General features: G+C 37.6%; 1 protein-coding gene across 2 annotated transcripts in view; it reads right to left on the reverse strand.

Moving 5' to 3' along the window:
* The window catches only part of PRRG1 (proline rich and Gla domain 1), a 93,367-nt gene extending 80,546 nt beyond the window's left edge, over positions 1-12,821 (reverse strand). For both annotated transcript variants that reach the window (XM_032261625.1, XM_032261626.1), the window contains exon 1: positions 12,703-12,821. The gene's annotated coding sequence lies outside the window, so the exon portion shown is untranslated. The remainder of the gene's footprint in view (positions 1-12,702) is intronic.
* Between the last annotated feature and the right edge of the window lie 824 nt (positions 12,822-13,645).

Here is a 13,645-nt window from a genome sequence, read left to right on the forward strand (position 1 = left end):
ATTGCCTGAAGCCAGGAGGCGGAGGTTGCGGTGAGCCGAGATGGCGCAACTGCATTCAAGCAGGGGAAAGAAGAAATAAATTTAGGTTTAAAAAAAATAAATAAATAAAATAAAAAATAAAAATAAATAAATAAAATAAAAAATAAAATAAAATTCAAAGAACACATGTATTTATTTTATACTATAGTTCATATTTAATGCAACAAAAATATTTGTATTTTTAGACTGTTTATAAACCTAAATAAATTTCCTCTTTTTACTTCTTTAATTTTTTTGATAAAACCAAGGAAAAATGACTAAGATAATGAAGCAGGATAACATTATATAGGAAAGTAAACATATCCTTGCCAAAATAATTATTCTGGTCCCATAGGTAATACTAAGACAGAAAAATAAACTTGGAATATATTCTATTCAGTGTTTTGCAGTGACAGCAAATTTTAAAACTAGGCTTATGTTTCTGACTTGTCCTGCTTTTTCCCTGAAGCGAATGTGTCAGAGAGGATTACTGTGGCAAGTTACTCATATAGATTTTTTTTTTTAACAAAGTTGGAATGCATAATATTAGAAATCAAACCACAAAGAACAAGCACACTGGAGACAGATTGGAAGAGATTTGCAGAACATAAAGTGCTTTCAATAACAAGGCTTCGTCACCGAAAAAGGTGTTTGCTTAACTAGGACTCCAGAAAGCACACATCTCAGACACAATTTTGAAAGAAGGGAAGAAACAGACCATAGACAACTTACTCCAATTCAAAGATTAAAATATAACATGTTCTCCTAAAGAAATTATAGGTTCCAAATTCTGGGGCACTGAAAAAATGTGCCTAAAAGTTCAAATTGTTATTTCAATTCTAGTGCATTTAATTGTCAAGCCTTTCAAGAAGATAACAAGTGCTATCAAAAATTCATCATCAGTATTTGAATGAGGTTGAAAATACACCAATTATTACCATACAATAATGGAGAAAGCAAAGCAATTATTGAGCATTTTTAAGAGCTATGATTACCCCAGCCCTCTGGCACTTGGATTCTCATTTCATTATGCCCAATAATATCTTGAGAAGTAATTATGTTGCTAATTTACAAAAGGTAAAGCTAGCACACACACCCCTTACATATACCAAAGGTGTTCAGTAAATGCTGAACTAAGGTTTGACATATACAGTTATTTCCTTAGGAAATTCTAAAAGTCAACTTGCAATGACAACATTATTTCTATGGTCCCTCAGGTTTTCAGGACAACCAAATAACTTTGCCATTGTAGGAAAGGTGTTACAATACAAAGAGGTTGTACCCATGAAGGGGTAGAGTGTTATTTGAAGACAATCAGTAAGGAAACAGCTGAACTCAACAGCTTTGACAGTACCATTAATTAACCGGATATTACTGACATATATTAACTACTTCATCCAACAACAGCAAATTACACATTTTTCTCTAGCTCACATGGAACATTCACCAAAACAGATCATATTCTGGGACATAAGACACATCTTAACAAATTTAAAAGAATAGAAATCATGCAATGTCAGCTCTCAGACTACAGAGGAATTAAATTAGAAAACCATAACGGAAGGATAGCTGGAACTCCCCCCCATATATGTAAAGATTAAACTACATATCTCTAAATAACACATGGATTATTAGAGAAGAAATCCCAAGAGAAATTAAAAACATATTTTCAACTAAATGAAAATTAAAATACAACTTGTCACACATAATTTGTAGGATGAAGCAAAAGTTGTGCTTAGAGGGAAACGTATAGCTTGAATGCCTACATTAGAAAAAAAGAAAGATCTGAAATCAATAATCTAAGTTTCCATCTTAGGAAATTAGAAAAAGAAGAGCAAATTAAACCCAAAGTAAGTAGAAGAAAACAAATAATACAATTAAAGCAAAAATCAGTGAAACTGAAAACAGAAAATCAATAGGGAAAAATGAACGAAAACAAAAGCTGTTATTCTTTTTAAAAGACCAATGAATTCAATAAACTTCTTGCCAGAGTAATTAAGAAAAAAAGAGAGAAGACACAAAGTACTATCACAAATGAAAGAAATGACATCACTATAGATTCCATGGACATTAAAAGGATAATAAAGGAATATTATAAACAATTTTATGCCCACAAATTTGATAAGCTAGATGAAATGGACCAATTCCTTGAAAGATACAATCTGCCGGCCAGGCATGGTGGCTCACATTTGTAATCCCAACATTTTTGGAGGCCAAGGCAGGCGAATCACCTGAGGTCAGGAGTTCAAAACCAGCCTGGCCAACATGGCAAAATCCCGCCTCTACTAAAAATACAAAAATTAGCCAGGTGCAGTGGTGGGCTCCTGTAATCCCAGCTACTCAGGAGGCTGAGATAGAAGAATGGCTTGAACCTGGGAAGTGGAGGTTGCAGTGAGCCAAGATCATGCCATTGCACTCCAGCCTGGGTGACAGAGTGAGACTCTGTATCAGAGAAAACAAAAAAAGAAAGAAAGATACAATCTGCCAAACCTCACATAAGAAATAGACTATGTGAATAGGACTATATTTATTAAAGAAATTGAAACAATAATAAATAACCTGCAAAACAGAAAGCACCACCCTCAAATGGGTTTACTGCTGAATTCTACCAAACATTTAAGGAATAAACTACAGCAATTATCTACAATCTCTCCAGAAGTTAGAAGCCAAGGCAGTACTATGAGGCCAGAATTACCCTAAAACCAAAACCAGACAAAGACATTACTAGTAAAGAAAACTAGACCAATATCTCCCATAAACATAGATTGAAAAATCCTCAACAAAATATTAGCAAGTGTATCCACCAACCATATGTTAAGAATTATACACTATGATCAAGTGTGATATAAAAAAAGTTATACACTATGATCAAATGAGATATATGACAAGTATGCAAGGCTAGCTCAATATTCAAAAACCAATTAATATACTTCATCACATCAACAGGCCAAAAGGGAAAATTTACAAGATGATATCCATATATGCAGAAAAAGTACCTGACAAAAATCCAACACTGATTCATGATTAAAAAAAAAAAAATCTCAGCAAACTAGGAATAGATGGAAACTTACTCAACTGGAAAAGGACATCTATAAAAACACTACAGCTGACATCATTTTTAATGGTACAAGACGTGAAGCATTCCCTCCAAGCTCAGAAAAAAGGCAAGGATGTCCACTGTTACCACTCATTTTCAAAATGGAAATGAGTGGTAAGAGGGGACTGGAAATCCCATCTAATGTGATCATACAAAGAAAAGAAACAAAAGGTATACAGATTGGAAAGGAAGAAGTAAAACTGTTTTTGTTCACACATGACATGATTGTCTATGTAAAAAATAGCAAAGAATTGATTGTTTTAAAGAAAACTTCCTGGAACTAATAAGTGATAATAGCAAGGTTGCAGCATACAACATTAATAAATAAAAGTCAATTCTCTTCCTATTTATCAGCAATGAGCAAGATCTCCATTGTGAAAATCACAAAACTCTGATGAAAAAAATCAAGAGTAAATAAATGGAAAGATATCCCATGTTCATGGATAGGAATACTCAATAGTCTCAAGATATCAATTCTTTCCAACTTGATCTATAAATTCAATGCAACTGCAATCAAAATCCCAGCAAGTGGTTTTGTGAATTAAAAAAAAAAAAAGATTCTAAAGTTTATATAGAGAGGCAGCAGATACAGAATAGCCAAGGCAATATTGTAGAACAACAAAGTTGGTGGACTGACACTACCCAATTTCAAGAATTACTATAAAACTACAGTAATAAAGACAGTGGCAAAAGAATAGACAAACAGATCAATGTAACAGAATAGAGAGATACATTCACATAGTCCACTCATCTTTTACAAAGGAGCAAAGGCAAAATAATGAAGAGAGACATTTCAACAAATGATGCTGGAACAACTGCACATCCACAAGCAAAAAAATGAATCTAGATACAGACCTCACATCCTTCATAAAAATATCAAAATGGATCATAGACCCAAATGTAAAATACAGAACTATAAATTTCGTAGAACATAGGAAAAAATCTACATGACCTATGATATGATAATGATTTTTAGTAATAACATCAAAGGTATAATTCATGAAATGATTGATAAGCTTGATTTTATTAAAATTATAAACTTCTACTCAGCAAAATACACTGTCAAAAATATGAGAAGTTAAGCCACAGACTGTGAGAAAATGTTTGCAAAAGACATATCATATAAAGGACTGTTATCCAAAGTATACAAACAACTCTTAAAACTCAGCAATGAGGAAAAATACAAACCTGATTTTAAAATGGACCGAATATCTGGACACCTCATCAAAGAAGATATACAGATGGATACAGATAGCAAATAAACATACAGAAAGCTCAATGTCATATGTCATTAGGGAACTGCAAGTTAAAACAAGAATGAGCTAGCACTACACAGCTATTAAAATGGCCAAAATACAGAACATGGACAACACCAAATGCTGACAAGAATGTGGAGCAACAGAAATTCATCCATTGCTATTGGGACTAAAAGTGGTAAGTTACTTTGGAAGACACTTTGTCAATTTCTTGCAAAACTAAACATAAAGTAGTCCTCCTTTATCCACTGGCAATACATTCCAAGACCCCAAAGGATACCTGAAAGGATAGTATCAACTCCTATACATGCCATGTTTTTGTGATCTGACAACCTAGATGGATACTAAGTAACTAATGAGTGAAAGGCATACACAGCATGGATACTGTGGACAAAGGGATGATTCATGTCTTGGGCAGAATGTGGTAGGATGGTGCAAGATTTCATCATGTCAAAATGGCACACAATTGAAAACTTATGACATTTATTTCTGGAATTTTCCACTGAAAATTTTCAGATCATAGTTGACCTTAGTTAACTGGAAATGTAGAAAATGAAACCATGGATGGGGAGGGGGACTACTATACTCTTACCATATGATCCAGCAATTGAACTCCTTCGTATTCAAATGAGTTGAAAATCTATATCCACATAAAATTACTGCATACAGATATTTATAATAGCTTTATTTATAATTACTAAAATTTAGAAGCAACCAAGATATTTTTTAGTAGGTGAATGAATAAACTGTGGTACATGCAGACAATGGAGTATTACTAAGCACTAAAAATAAATAAGCTATTAAACCATGAAAAAACATGGAGGAAACTTACATAATATTACTAGGTGAAATAAACCAATATGAAAAGGCTGCATACTTTATAATTCCAACTATATAACATTTTGAAAAAGGAAAAACTATGGAGATAGTAGAAGGATCAGTGGCTTCCAGGGGCTGGAAGGAAGGGTAGTTGAAAAGGAAGAACACAGATAATTTTTAGGGCAGTGAAACTATATCATATCATAATATTAATACAATAGTAGATATGTTGTTATATATTCATCCAAATCCATAAAATGTACAATACCAAGAGTGAGCCCTGATATAAACAATTATCTTTAGGTGATAATGATATGTCAATGGAGGTTCATAAATTGCAACAAACACACCACTGTGGTACAGGCTGTCCTGATAATGCAGGTGGTTGTATATGTGAGGAGGGGGTATATGGGAACTCTCTGAACTTTCCTTGTAATTTTTCCATGAACCTAACACTGCTCTAAAAACTAAAGTTTTTTTAATTTAAGAAAAAATCAAAGGAATGACCATTTCTCTTCCCTTATAATGATGTGATTCATTCCTTGAGTTTCCTGTTTACCCATACCTATCCCCTGAATTCTACTTGAATTACCAAAGAATCATCTCAAACTCAATATGGCCAGTGAATAGTTCTTGATCTTCCCACTTGGAAACTTTCTCTTCTTGCAATCTTCCCACCATTCCCACATTCCTTCTTGCTTGTCTGACTCTATGCTTTATTATTCACTCCTTCTCATTCAGGCTACTCTCTTCAGCCACAAAAACTATTTTGCTATTTTTAGCTAAAAGGTCTCAGAAATAACCCACCTCAAGACTTTTACAATTGCTCTTCCCTGTGCTTAGAAAACTCTTCCTCCAAATAAATGGTTTTCTGATCTCCTGCAATTCTTTGCTGACAATGAAGTCTTCCCTGATCACTTCCCTCCAATATGCTCTGTTCACCTATAGATGAATACCTATAGGTCCTCCCCTACTCACCTTCTCTTCTTTGTATTTCTCCAAAGAATGTGGCACCATATCACTTAACATATATGTATATATGTGTATATGTATTATATATATATAAATATATCTTATATTTCTTAAATTTTTTACTCATTTACTTTATTATCTGCCTTCCTCAAATAAGATGCGAGCTCCTCAAAGGCAGAAATTTCTAATAAAATACAACTGTTTTATACACCGTTGTATCCTCAGTGTTTAGAAGACTGCCTGGACATTGACAGTCATAAAAATATTAGTTGAATAACTGAATGAAAATCATATGAAACTTATGATATGACAGTCATATGGCAAGGACTAGGGCAATAGCATTACAACACAGCATGTCTAGACTTAATTTTAAAAAATGTTCTAAATAAATTGAAGAAAAATACAACTGTAGACATCAGTGGTAGCTGGCATAGCTGAAATTATTATTTGCTAGCATTATTAAACTTGAAAAAATCCACTCAAGAGTTCAAGACTACTTAAGTTCTACTTAAGAACAGTAGTGTGCAAACAAACGTCCCTTAAAAAGAGTTGTTTCAGCTTCTCCCAATTCCACCTTTACTTTTTTCACTTTTCTCCTCTCTTTTTATGGTACCCACTAATTCCATTCTCTCCTGCTCCAGTACTGTATTCCATCAATTATATCTTCTTAACATTACCTGCTCAATCGCTCCTCGGCTCCAGCAGGCTTTTCACCTCTCTACATATTCCCATTTTCTTGAACTCTAAAAATCTTCAAACTCCAGTCTTTTTCTTCTATTCTCCTTTCACCAACAATTTGCCAACAAAAGTATTTTCTTTTCACTGCTTCCATATTCTGCCCACCATTGCCGAAGAAATGGCTCTTAACCAGGGAATTTTTTCATGCCTCAATCCCATGCCCTGAAATCCAGATTTCATGAGTCAATATTGTGGGGAGGGGCACTAAACTTAAGTGTATTGTTTGAAACAGCTCGCTATGACAGTCTGACGCACACACCAGATTAAGAACCATTACCTCTATGTCTAAGCATGGTGGCTTACTCCTGTCATCTCACCACTTTGGGAGACTGAGATGGGAGGATCATGTGAGCCCAGCAGTTTGAAACCAACCTGGGCAACATAGTGAGACCTCATCTCAAAAAAAATTTTTTTAATTTATAAATTAGCTGGGCATAGTGGCACACACTTGTGGACCCAGCTACTCGGGAAGCTGAAGTGGGAGGACTGCTTGAGCCCAGGAGGTTGAGGCTGCAATGAGCCGTGTTTACACCACTACACTCCAGTCTGGGCATGAGCAAGGCCCTGTCTCAAAAAAAAATCCATTACCTCAAATACCTGTGATGTTTTCCTCCTCATAATAATGACAATGTAATACCACCTGAGAAGTATAATTAACCCAAAAATCTGCACCTGAAACACACCAAAAACAAAAGAAAACCTTGTGGTCATCAAATGCAAGTATCTTCTGTCAGTCCTATCCTCTCCACATTTTAGAGGACACTCTAAACTCCAGGTGTAAAAGCACTACCAGCTCACAGTGCCCTCTACTCTTTTTTTCTTTTTTGAGATGGAGTCTCGCTCTTATTGCCCAGGCTGGAGTACAATGGCACAATCTCGGCTCATCGCAACCTCCACCTCCCAGGTTCAAGTGATTCTCCTGCCTCAGCCTCCTGAGTAGCTGGGATTACAGGCACCTGCTACCACGCCCAACTAATTTTTTGTATTTTTAGTAGAGACGGGGTTTCACCATGTTGATCAGGCTAGTCTCAAACTCCTGACCTCAGGCGATCCACCCACCTCTGACTCTCAAAGTGCTGGGGTTACAGGTGTGAGCCACCACGCCTGGCCTTCTACTCTAAATGTTTATAAATTTTTGGTCTTTTGGTCTCCTCTACACCAACTTGTCCGAATGCCATACAGATAAACGCCACTCAGTGTTTTCCCAGGGACAGCAGAATCACCATCATTTATGAACCTACTAGAAATGGAAATTCTTAGACTCTATCCTAGGCATCACAAACTTTGAGTATGGGGTCCAGAAATCTGTGCATCTTGTGATTACTGTACATACTAAAGTTTGAGAACCACTGTGCTAAGCAACCTGTTGGAGATACATGGGAGTAATCTACAAATACAGAACTGGAGCTCAAATAGGGTAGGAAATATCAATACAGCCACATTCTAAAGTTAATTGTTATTGAAATAATGGGAGTTCACAAGAAACAGCAGACATAAATAACAACAGCTAACATTTTTAGAGCATTACTATGTGCTAGACATTATGATAAGCCATTAACACTCATGCATCACTTAATGACTGGGATATGGTCTGAGAAATGCCTCTTTAGGGGATTTTGTCATTATGTCAACATTACAGAGTGTAATTACATGTACCTGGATGGTATAGCTTACAATACACCTAGGCAATATGGTATACCCTATTATTCCTAGGCTAAAATCCTGTACAGCATGTTACTGTACTGAATAGGCAACTGTAACACAATGATTTTTGTGTATCTAAACACAGAAAAGGTAAGGTAAAAATAGGTATAAAAGATAAAAAATGGTACACCTGTATAGGGCACTTACCATGAATAGAGCTTGCAGGACTGCAAGCTGCTCTGGGTAAGTCAGTGAGTGGGTGGTAAGTGGATGTGAAGGCATAGGACATTCACTTTACACTACTGTAATCTTTATAAACATTCTCCACTTAGGCTACACCAAATGTATACAAAATATAATTCTTCAATAATAAATTAACCTTAGCTTACTGTAACTTTTTTACTCCATAAACTTTTTAATGTTTTAGACTTTTTGACTCTTTTGTAATAATACTGAGCTTAAAACCATACACTGGATAGTTGTAAAAAAAACATTTTCTTTCTTTATATCCTTTTTCTATAAGTATTTATCTATTTAATTTTTCTCACCTTTTAACATTTTTATTAAAAACTAAGACACAAACATACACATTAGCCTAGACCTACACAGGGTCAGGATCATCAACATCACTCTTCCACCTTCCCATCTTGTTCCACTGGAAGGTTTTCAGGGGCAGTAACATGGGTGGAGATCTCTCTCCTATGATAATGCCTTCTTCTTGCCTTCCTGAAGGACCTCCCTGAGGCTGTTTTACAGTTAACTTTAAAATATATATAAGTAGAAAGAATACACTCTAAAATAATGATAAAAAGTATAGTATAGTAAATAAGCCATTAGCATAGTTATTTAGTATCATTATCAAGTGTTATATACTGTAATGCATTCCACTGTGATATTACAAAGGTTACAAAGTCACCAGGCAATAGGAAATTTTCAGCTCCATTATAATCTTATGGGACCACTGTCATGCATGTTGTCCATCATTGACCAAAATGTCATTATGCATCACATCACTGTATACCTGATATTAATGATCAGGTATCATAATTATCATTTTTACAAGTGAGGAAACTAATGCTCAGAAAGAAAAGTTTAAATTCTTGTCTTGCCTTCAATTTTTGATTCCTCCAATTTCCATGCCCTTGACTCTTGTGCATATAGTAAGAAAAAGAGTTTTGCACAGAACGCTAAGAAGACTGTGGACGTGACTGATGTTAACTGGTCAAAGAATTAGAGAAAAAAAAAATCAGTAATATGAGAAGGAAGTCTACGTGAGGCAAGTTTTAAGAAGGAAGGTATAATCACAATGGTTGGTTTGGAATATTTTTTCAGTCAGTAGGTCCACAGATGATGTAGAACTTAAAAAAAAGTTTTATGGATGCTACTCTTCCTCCCTGAGGCTTAAGTTTTAGTCAAAAAAAAAAAAAAAAAAAAAAACACAGGGACTAAATTGAAGTGTTTTTGGAACAATGATTTATGATATTTTAAAAAGTGAAATGGAAAAAAAAGTTCTTTTACATTTAGATGGATAAGGGAGAAATTAAATGAGGACAGAAAAATAAGGGTTACTAATGGTCATAGTTCTGTCTGCTTTGCAGGCACTAAAGGCTGGACTAAGCAAGTATCCAATCCTGACTTATTTTTAAACTAAAGAACCAATTCCATTATTTTATAAAGTAAGTGAGCACTTGCTCACGGTATTTTCTCAAATACGTAAATCCATTCAGGAGAAGAAGGCTGGAGGTGAGGAGCAGGGGGAAGATAATTCCTATTAGGAGCCAGAGGTAACTGGAAGGCCAGTGACCCTGGTGGAGTTGAGATGTCAAAGACAGGTTGTCAGAAATGGTTAGACCAAGCCTATTAGGGAACTGTAACATGAAGAGACCTGTTAGCTAAAGGCTGAAAATATTTTAAGGTTTAAAAGGAATATAATACAACTGGTTAGGTTACAGCTTTCTTTAGTTATATCACCCTTCAAAGAATACCATCTGGCAACTTGATTCATTTGTAGTACTTCCTAAATTCCAGCAGCAACCTATCTGTGTTTTTCTACAAATAGTTAATTTCAGTAGTCTCAGTATCAGAAATTGGCCTTTTTAAAAATTTCACCTTTTTCTGATCCCTATTTTCCCTTCATCTGTAGTTTTGCACCTCTTTTTAGAAGGATGAACTGTAACTAATATGTGAGGACATATTTCCACACTTAGTGCTTATCCATATTACAAATGCTGCTGCTCAAATATCAATTTTAGCATTCCAAATTTCTTGTATTATCCCATGAACTTTATGCAATATAAATTACTATCTTTCTAACAGCATTTGTTAATATCTATCTGTAAGTTAGTTTATTAGGTGCTTACCACATGCCAGGCAGCTCTAGGTATTAGGGTAACAGAAGACTGAGGTTCCAGTAGTAATGGGATGCGAAGGTGTGCAAGTCAGGGTAAGTGAAAAGTTGGTTAGGCTGTTGATTGTTTCAATCAAGAGTGGATTATTGGGAGAAATAAGGCAAGTGATGTCAATTTAACAGAAAAAGGTGCTATTAATTCACTCTGAAGGAGACAGCAAAATTTTTCAAGAAGTTAAGGGCTAAGTCTGGAAGGATGAATAGGAGTTCATCCGGCACTAGAAAAGAGAAAAGGCATCCCTAATACTCCCTGCCCCCTCGCCTGCCCCAAATTTGGGAAAATAAAAAAAGAAAGAATAACATAACAACAAAACCAGAAGAAATCCTGTTCACCTCATGCCTAGGTTGGTGCGGGGGTGGGGACTGAGGGGGTAATTGTGTCTTGAAGTATACTTCAGATCGGAAAGTAAATGTTTATAAAACAGGATTCACAATCAAGGGAAAGGGGTGGGGGAGGAAGTTCAGTTTATTGTGTTGTATTAACTTAAAACAAATGAGTAAAAATATCAACATCTATGCTTGGGAACACATATACTATCTTTCATAAAAGTCCCTAAGTTTGAAAATGAAAACATATGGAGTTTTATCCAATATTACAATATTTGCCCTACTGTTTTGTATCCTTAATATTATTTTCAAAGGTTCTAAAGTGAGTCTGCCCAAGATCTTAACAGCACATCCACACACATGCCCAATAATCCACTCTTGATTGAAACGATCAACAGTAGCCTAACCAACTTTTCACTTACCCTGACTTGCACACCTTCACATCCTTCAAAGTCTAGCTTTATAGTATGACCATCAACAGGAAAATAAATAAGCTCTAAGTTTTGTCACTCCACCTCTTCATCCTTTCATTCAATTATTTTCTCTCAAATCCCATTAGTTTCGCTTTTCTCCTAAAGGGACTCATAGAAAATACATGCACAGCACAATCACAAAAAGTAATGTTTGCAGCCAGAGTCCAAACGCGCACACATTAATTTCCAGTCACATCCCTCTAGGGGCTGTTCCTAACAGTGATCAAATTCAGCGGACCAGGAAGAAGGAAAAAGCTGAAGCAGGAAGATTGTTTTCTTCCATTTCCCCCATGCCGCCTCCCCCTCCCCCACTTCCCATCCCCCAGGGCCGCACCGCGAACGACCTCGCACGCACCCCCTCCCACTGTCACCCGCCACTGCCCACAAAACAGTCATAGCCTTTGTTACAATGTCCATGGGCACAATGGACCAGAAGAGAGATACATTCCCGAGGGTGGGTAAAGGAAAGTCACACGAACGCCACGCCCTCCTTGGCACTAGCCCGGACCGACAGCCCACGGCTTCCAAATCCTTTCCCCTCCAAAGGGGAATGTTTCTAGCAACTCTGCACCAGAGAAAGCAGCGCTAGAGAAAGGGATGAACCTGGGACGTCTCTCAGGGGCACCAAGCAGGGGACTGAACTTGAAGCTGGGACAGCCTCCAGTACCCTTGGCAAGCCTCGCGGTCATGTTCAGCCCTTGTGCGGAGTTCCAGCCTCTGAACCCCATTTCTTCAATTTTTTCTCGTCATTCCCACCCTCACCCACTCCCGCCACCACGCACTCCGCTCCCCACGCGGCCCTGGCAGGACACCCACAGGCGGCGCCGCTACCAACGCTACCGCACGTCTGACGGGTTTCTCTTCGCAGAACCGAAGTCACACACACACACCCCAATCCCTCCTGGGGCGCTTCCCCTGGATCACGTTCCCCAGCGCGGCCGCCACACTCACAGCGGGTCCCGCTCCGCTACTCGGCGCTCCACGAGCCTCACGTCGCGCCTGCGCGCTCCTATTTCTGCCGAGCCTAGCAGGAGCCAGGAACCGGGAGCGGACGGGAAGGGAGGTAGAAAGAGGCGGGTGCTGGGCTGGGGCGGGATTAGGAGAGAAGGGGCGGGAACAGGCGGTGGGCGGAGGGTGGGAAAACAGGGGCGGATCCTCCACTACTACTGCTGGGAAGACCCAGTGCTCAGGGCAACCTGCTGGAGCTTTCCATTCTTGGGGTTTATTTACATAACACATACAAAAAAGCCGTCGAGGCTCCTCTGTGCACTCCCACACTCACCGTGGAGAAAGCCTGGCTCGGCGCGGGCTAGGCAGCCCTCGGGCCGCCACGTCTCTACTTTTAGCCATCACGAGTCCCCGCCAGCCTTTTTCTCTTTCGCATATGCATCTCACCACACATTATTCTTTTCCTAGTCGTTTCTCCTCCTCGCTTATTCCTCAGCCCTGATGAAATGAGAGGCATAGGGATTTCTCACCCACAGACCGCCCGTGTAGGGCATCCTAGTTAATATACTTCTTTGCTATGTGTGAGTCCAGATCGTGGTTGGTATTCGACCATTGCCCACTTTCACAGCTCAGATAATTGCACTTTCCTTGAGGAATTTCCCTTTCCACTATTTCCGGACAACTCTTGGTGACAGCTATCTGTTTTTCTTAAAAATAAAAAATAAAAAGTCTTGTAAAAATTTACCCAAATATCTTAAGAAAACCCATCGTTGACCCCACTTTTTAGGTAAAGCTATCTTATAACTTTAACCTTACAATTCTACACTATGCAGCCATAAAAAACGATGAGTTCGTGTCCTTTGTAGGGACATGGATGAACCTGGAAACCATCTTTCTCAGCAAACTGACACAAGAACAGAAAAATCCAACACCGCATGTTCTCACT

The sequence above is a fragment of the Sapajus apella genome, unplaced genomic scaffold (genome assembly GCF_009761245.1).
Source record: "Sapajus apella isolate SASKATOON/1434 unplaced genomic scaffold, GSC_monkey_1.0 scaffold125, whole genome shotgun sequence".
Classification (NCBI taxonomy): Eukaryota; Metazoa; Chordata; class Mammalia; order Primates; family Cebidae; genus Sapajus; species Sapajus apella.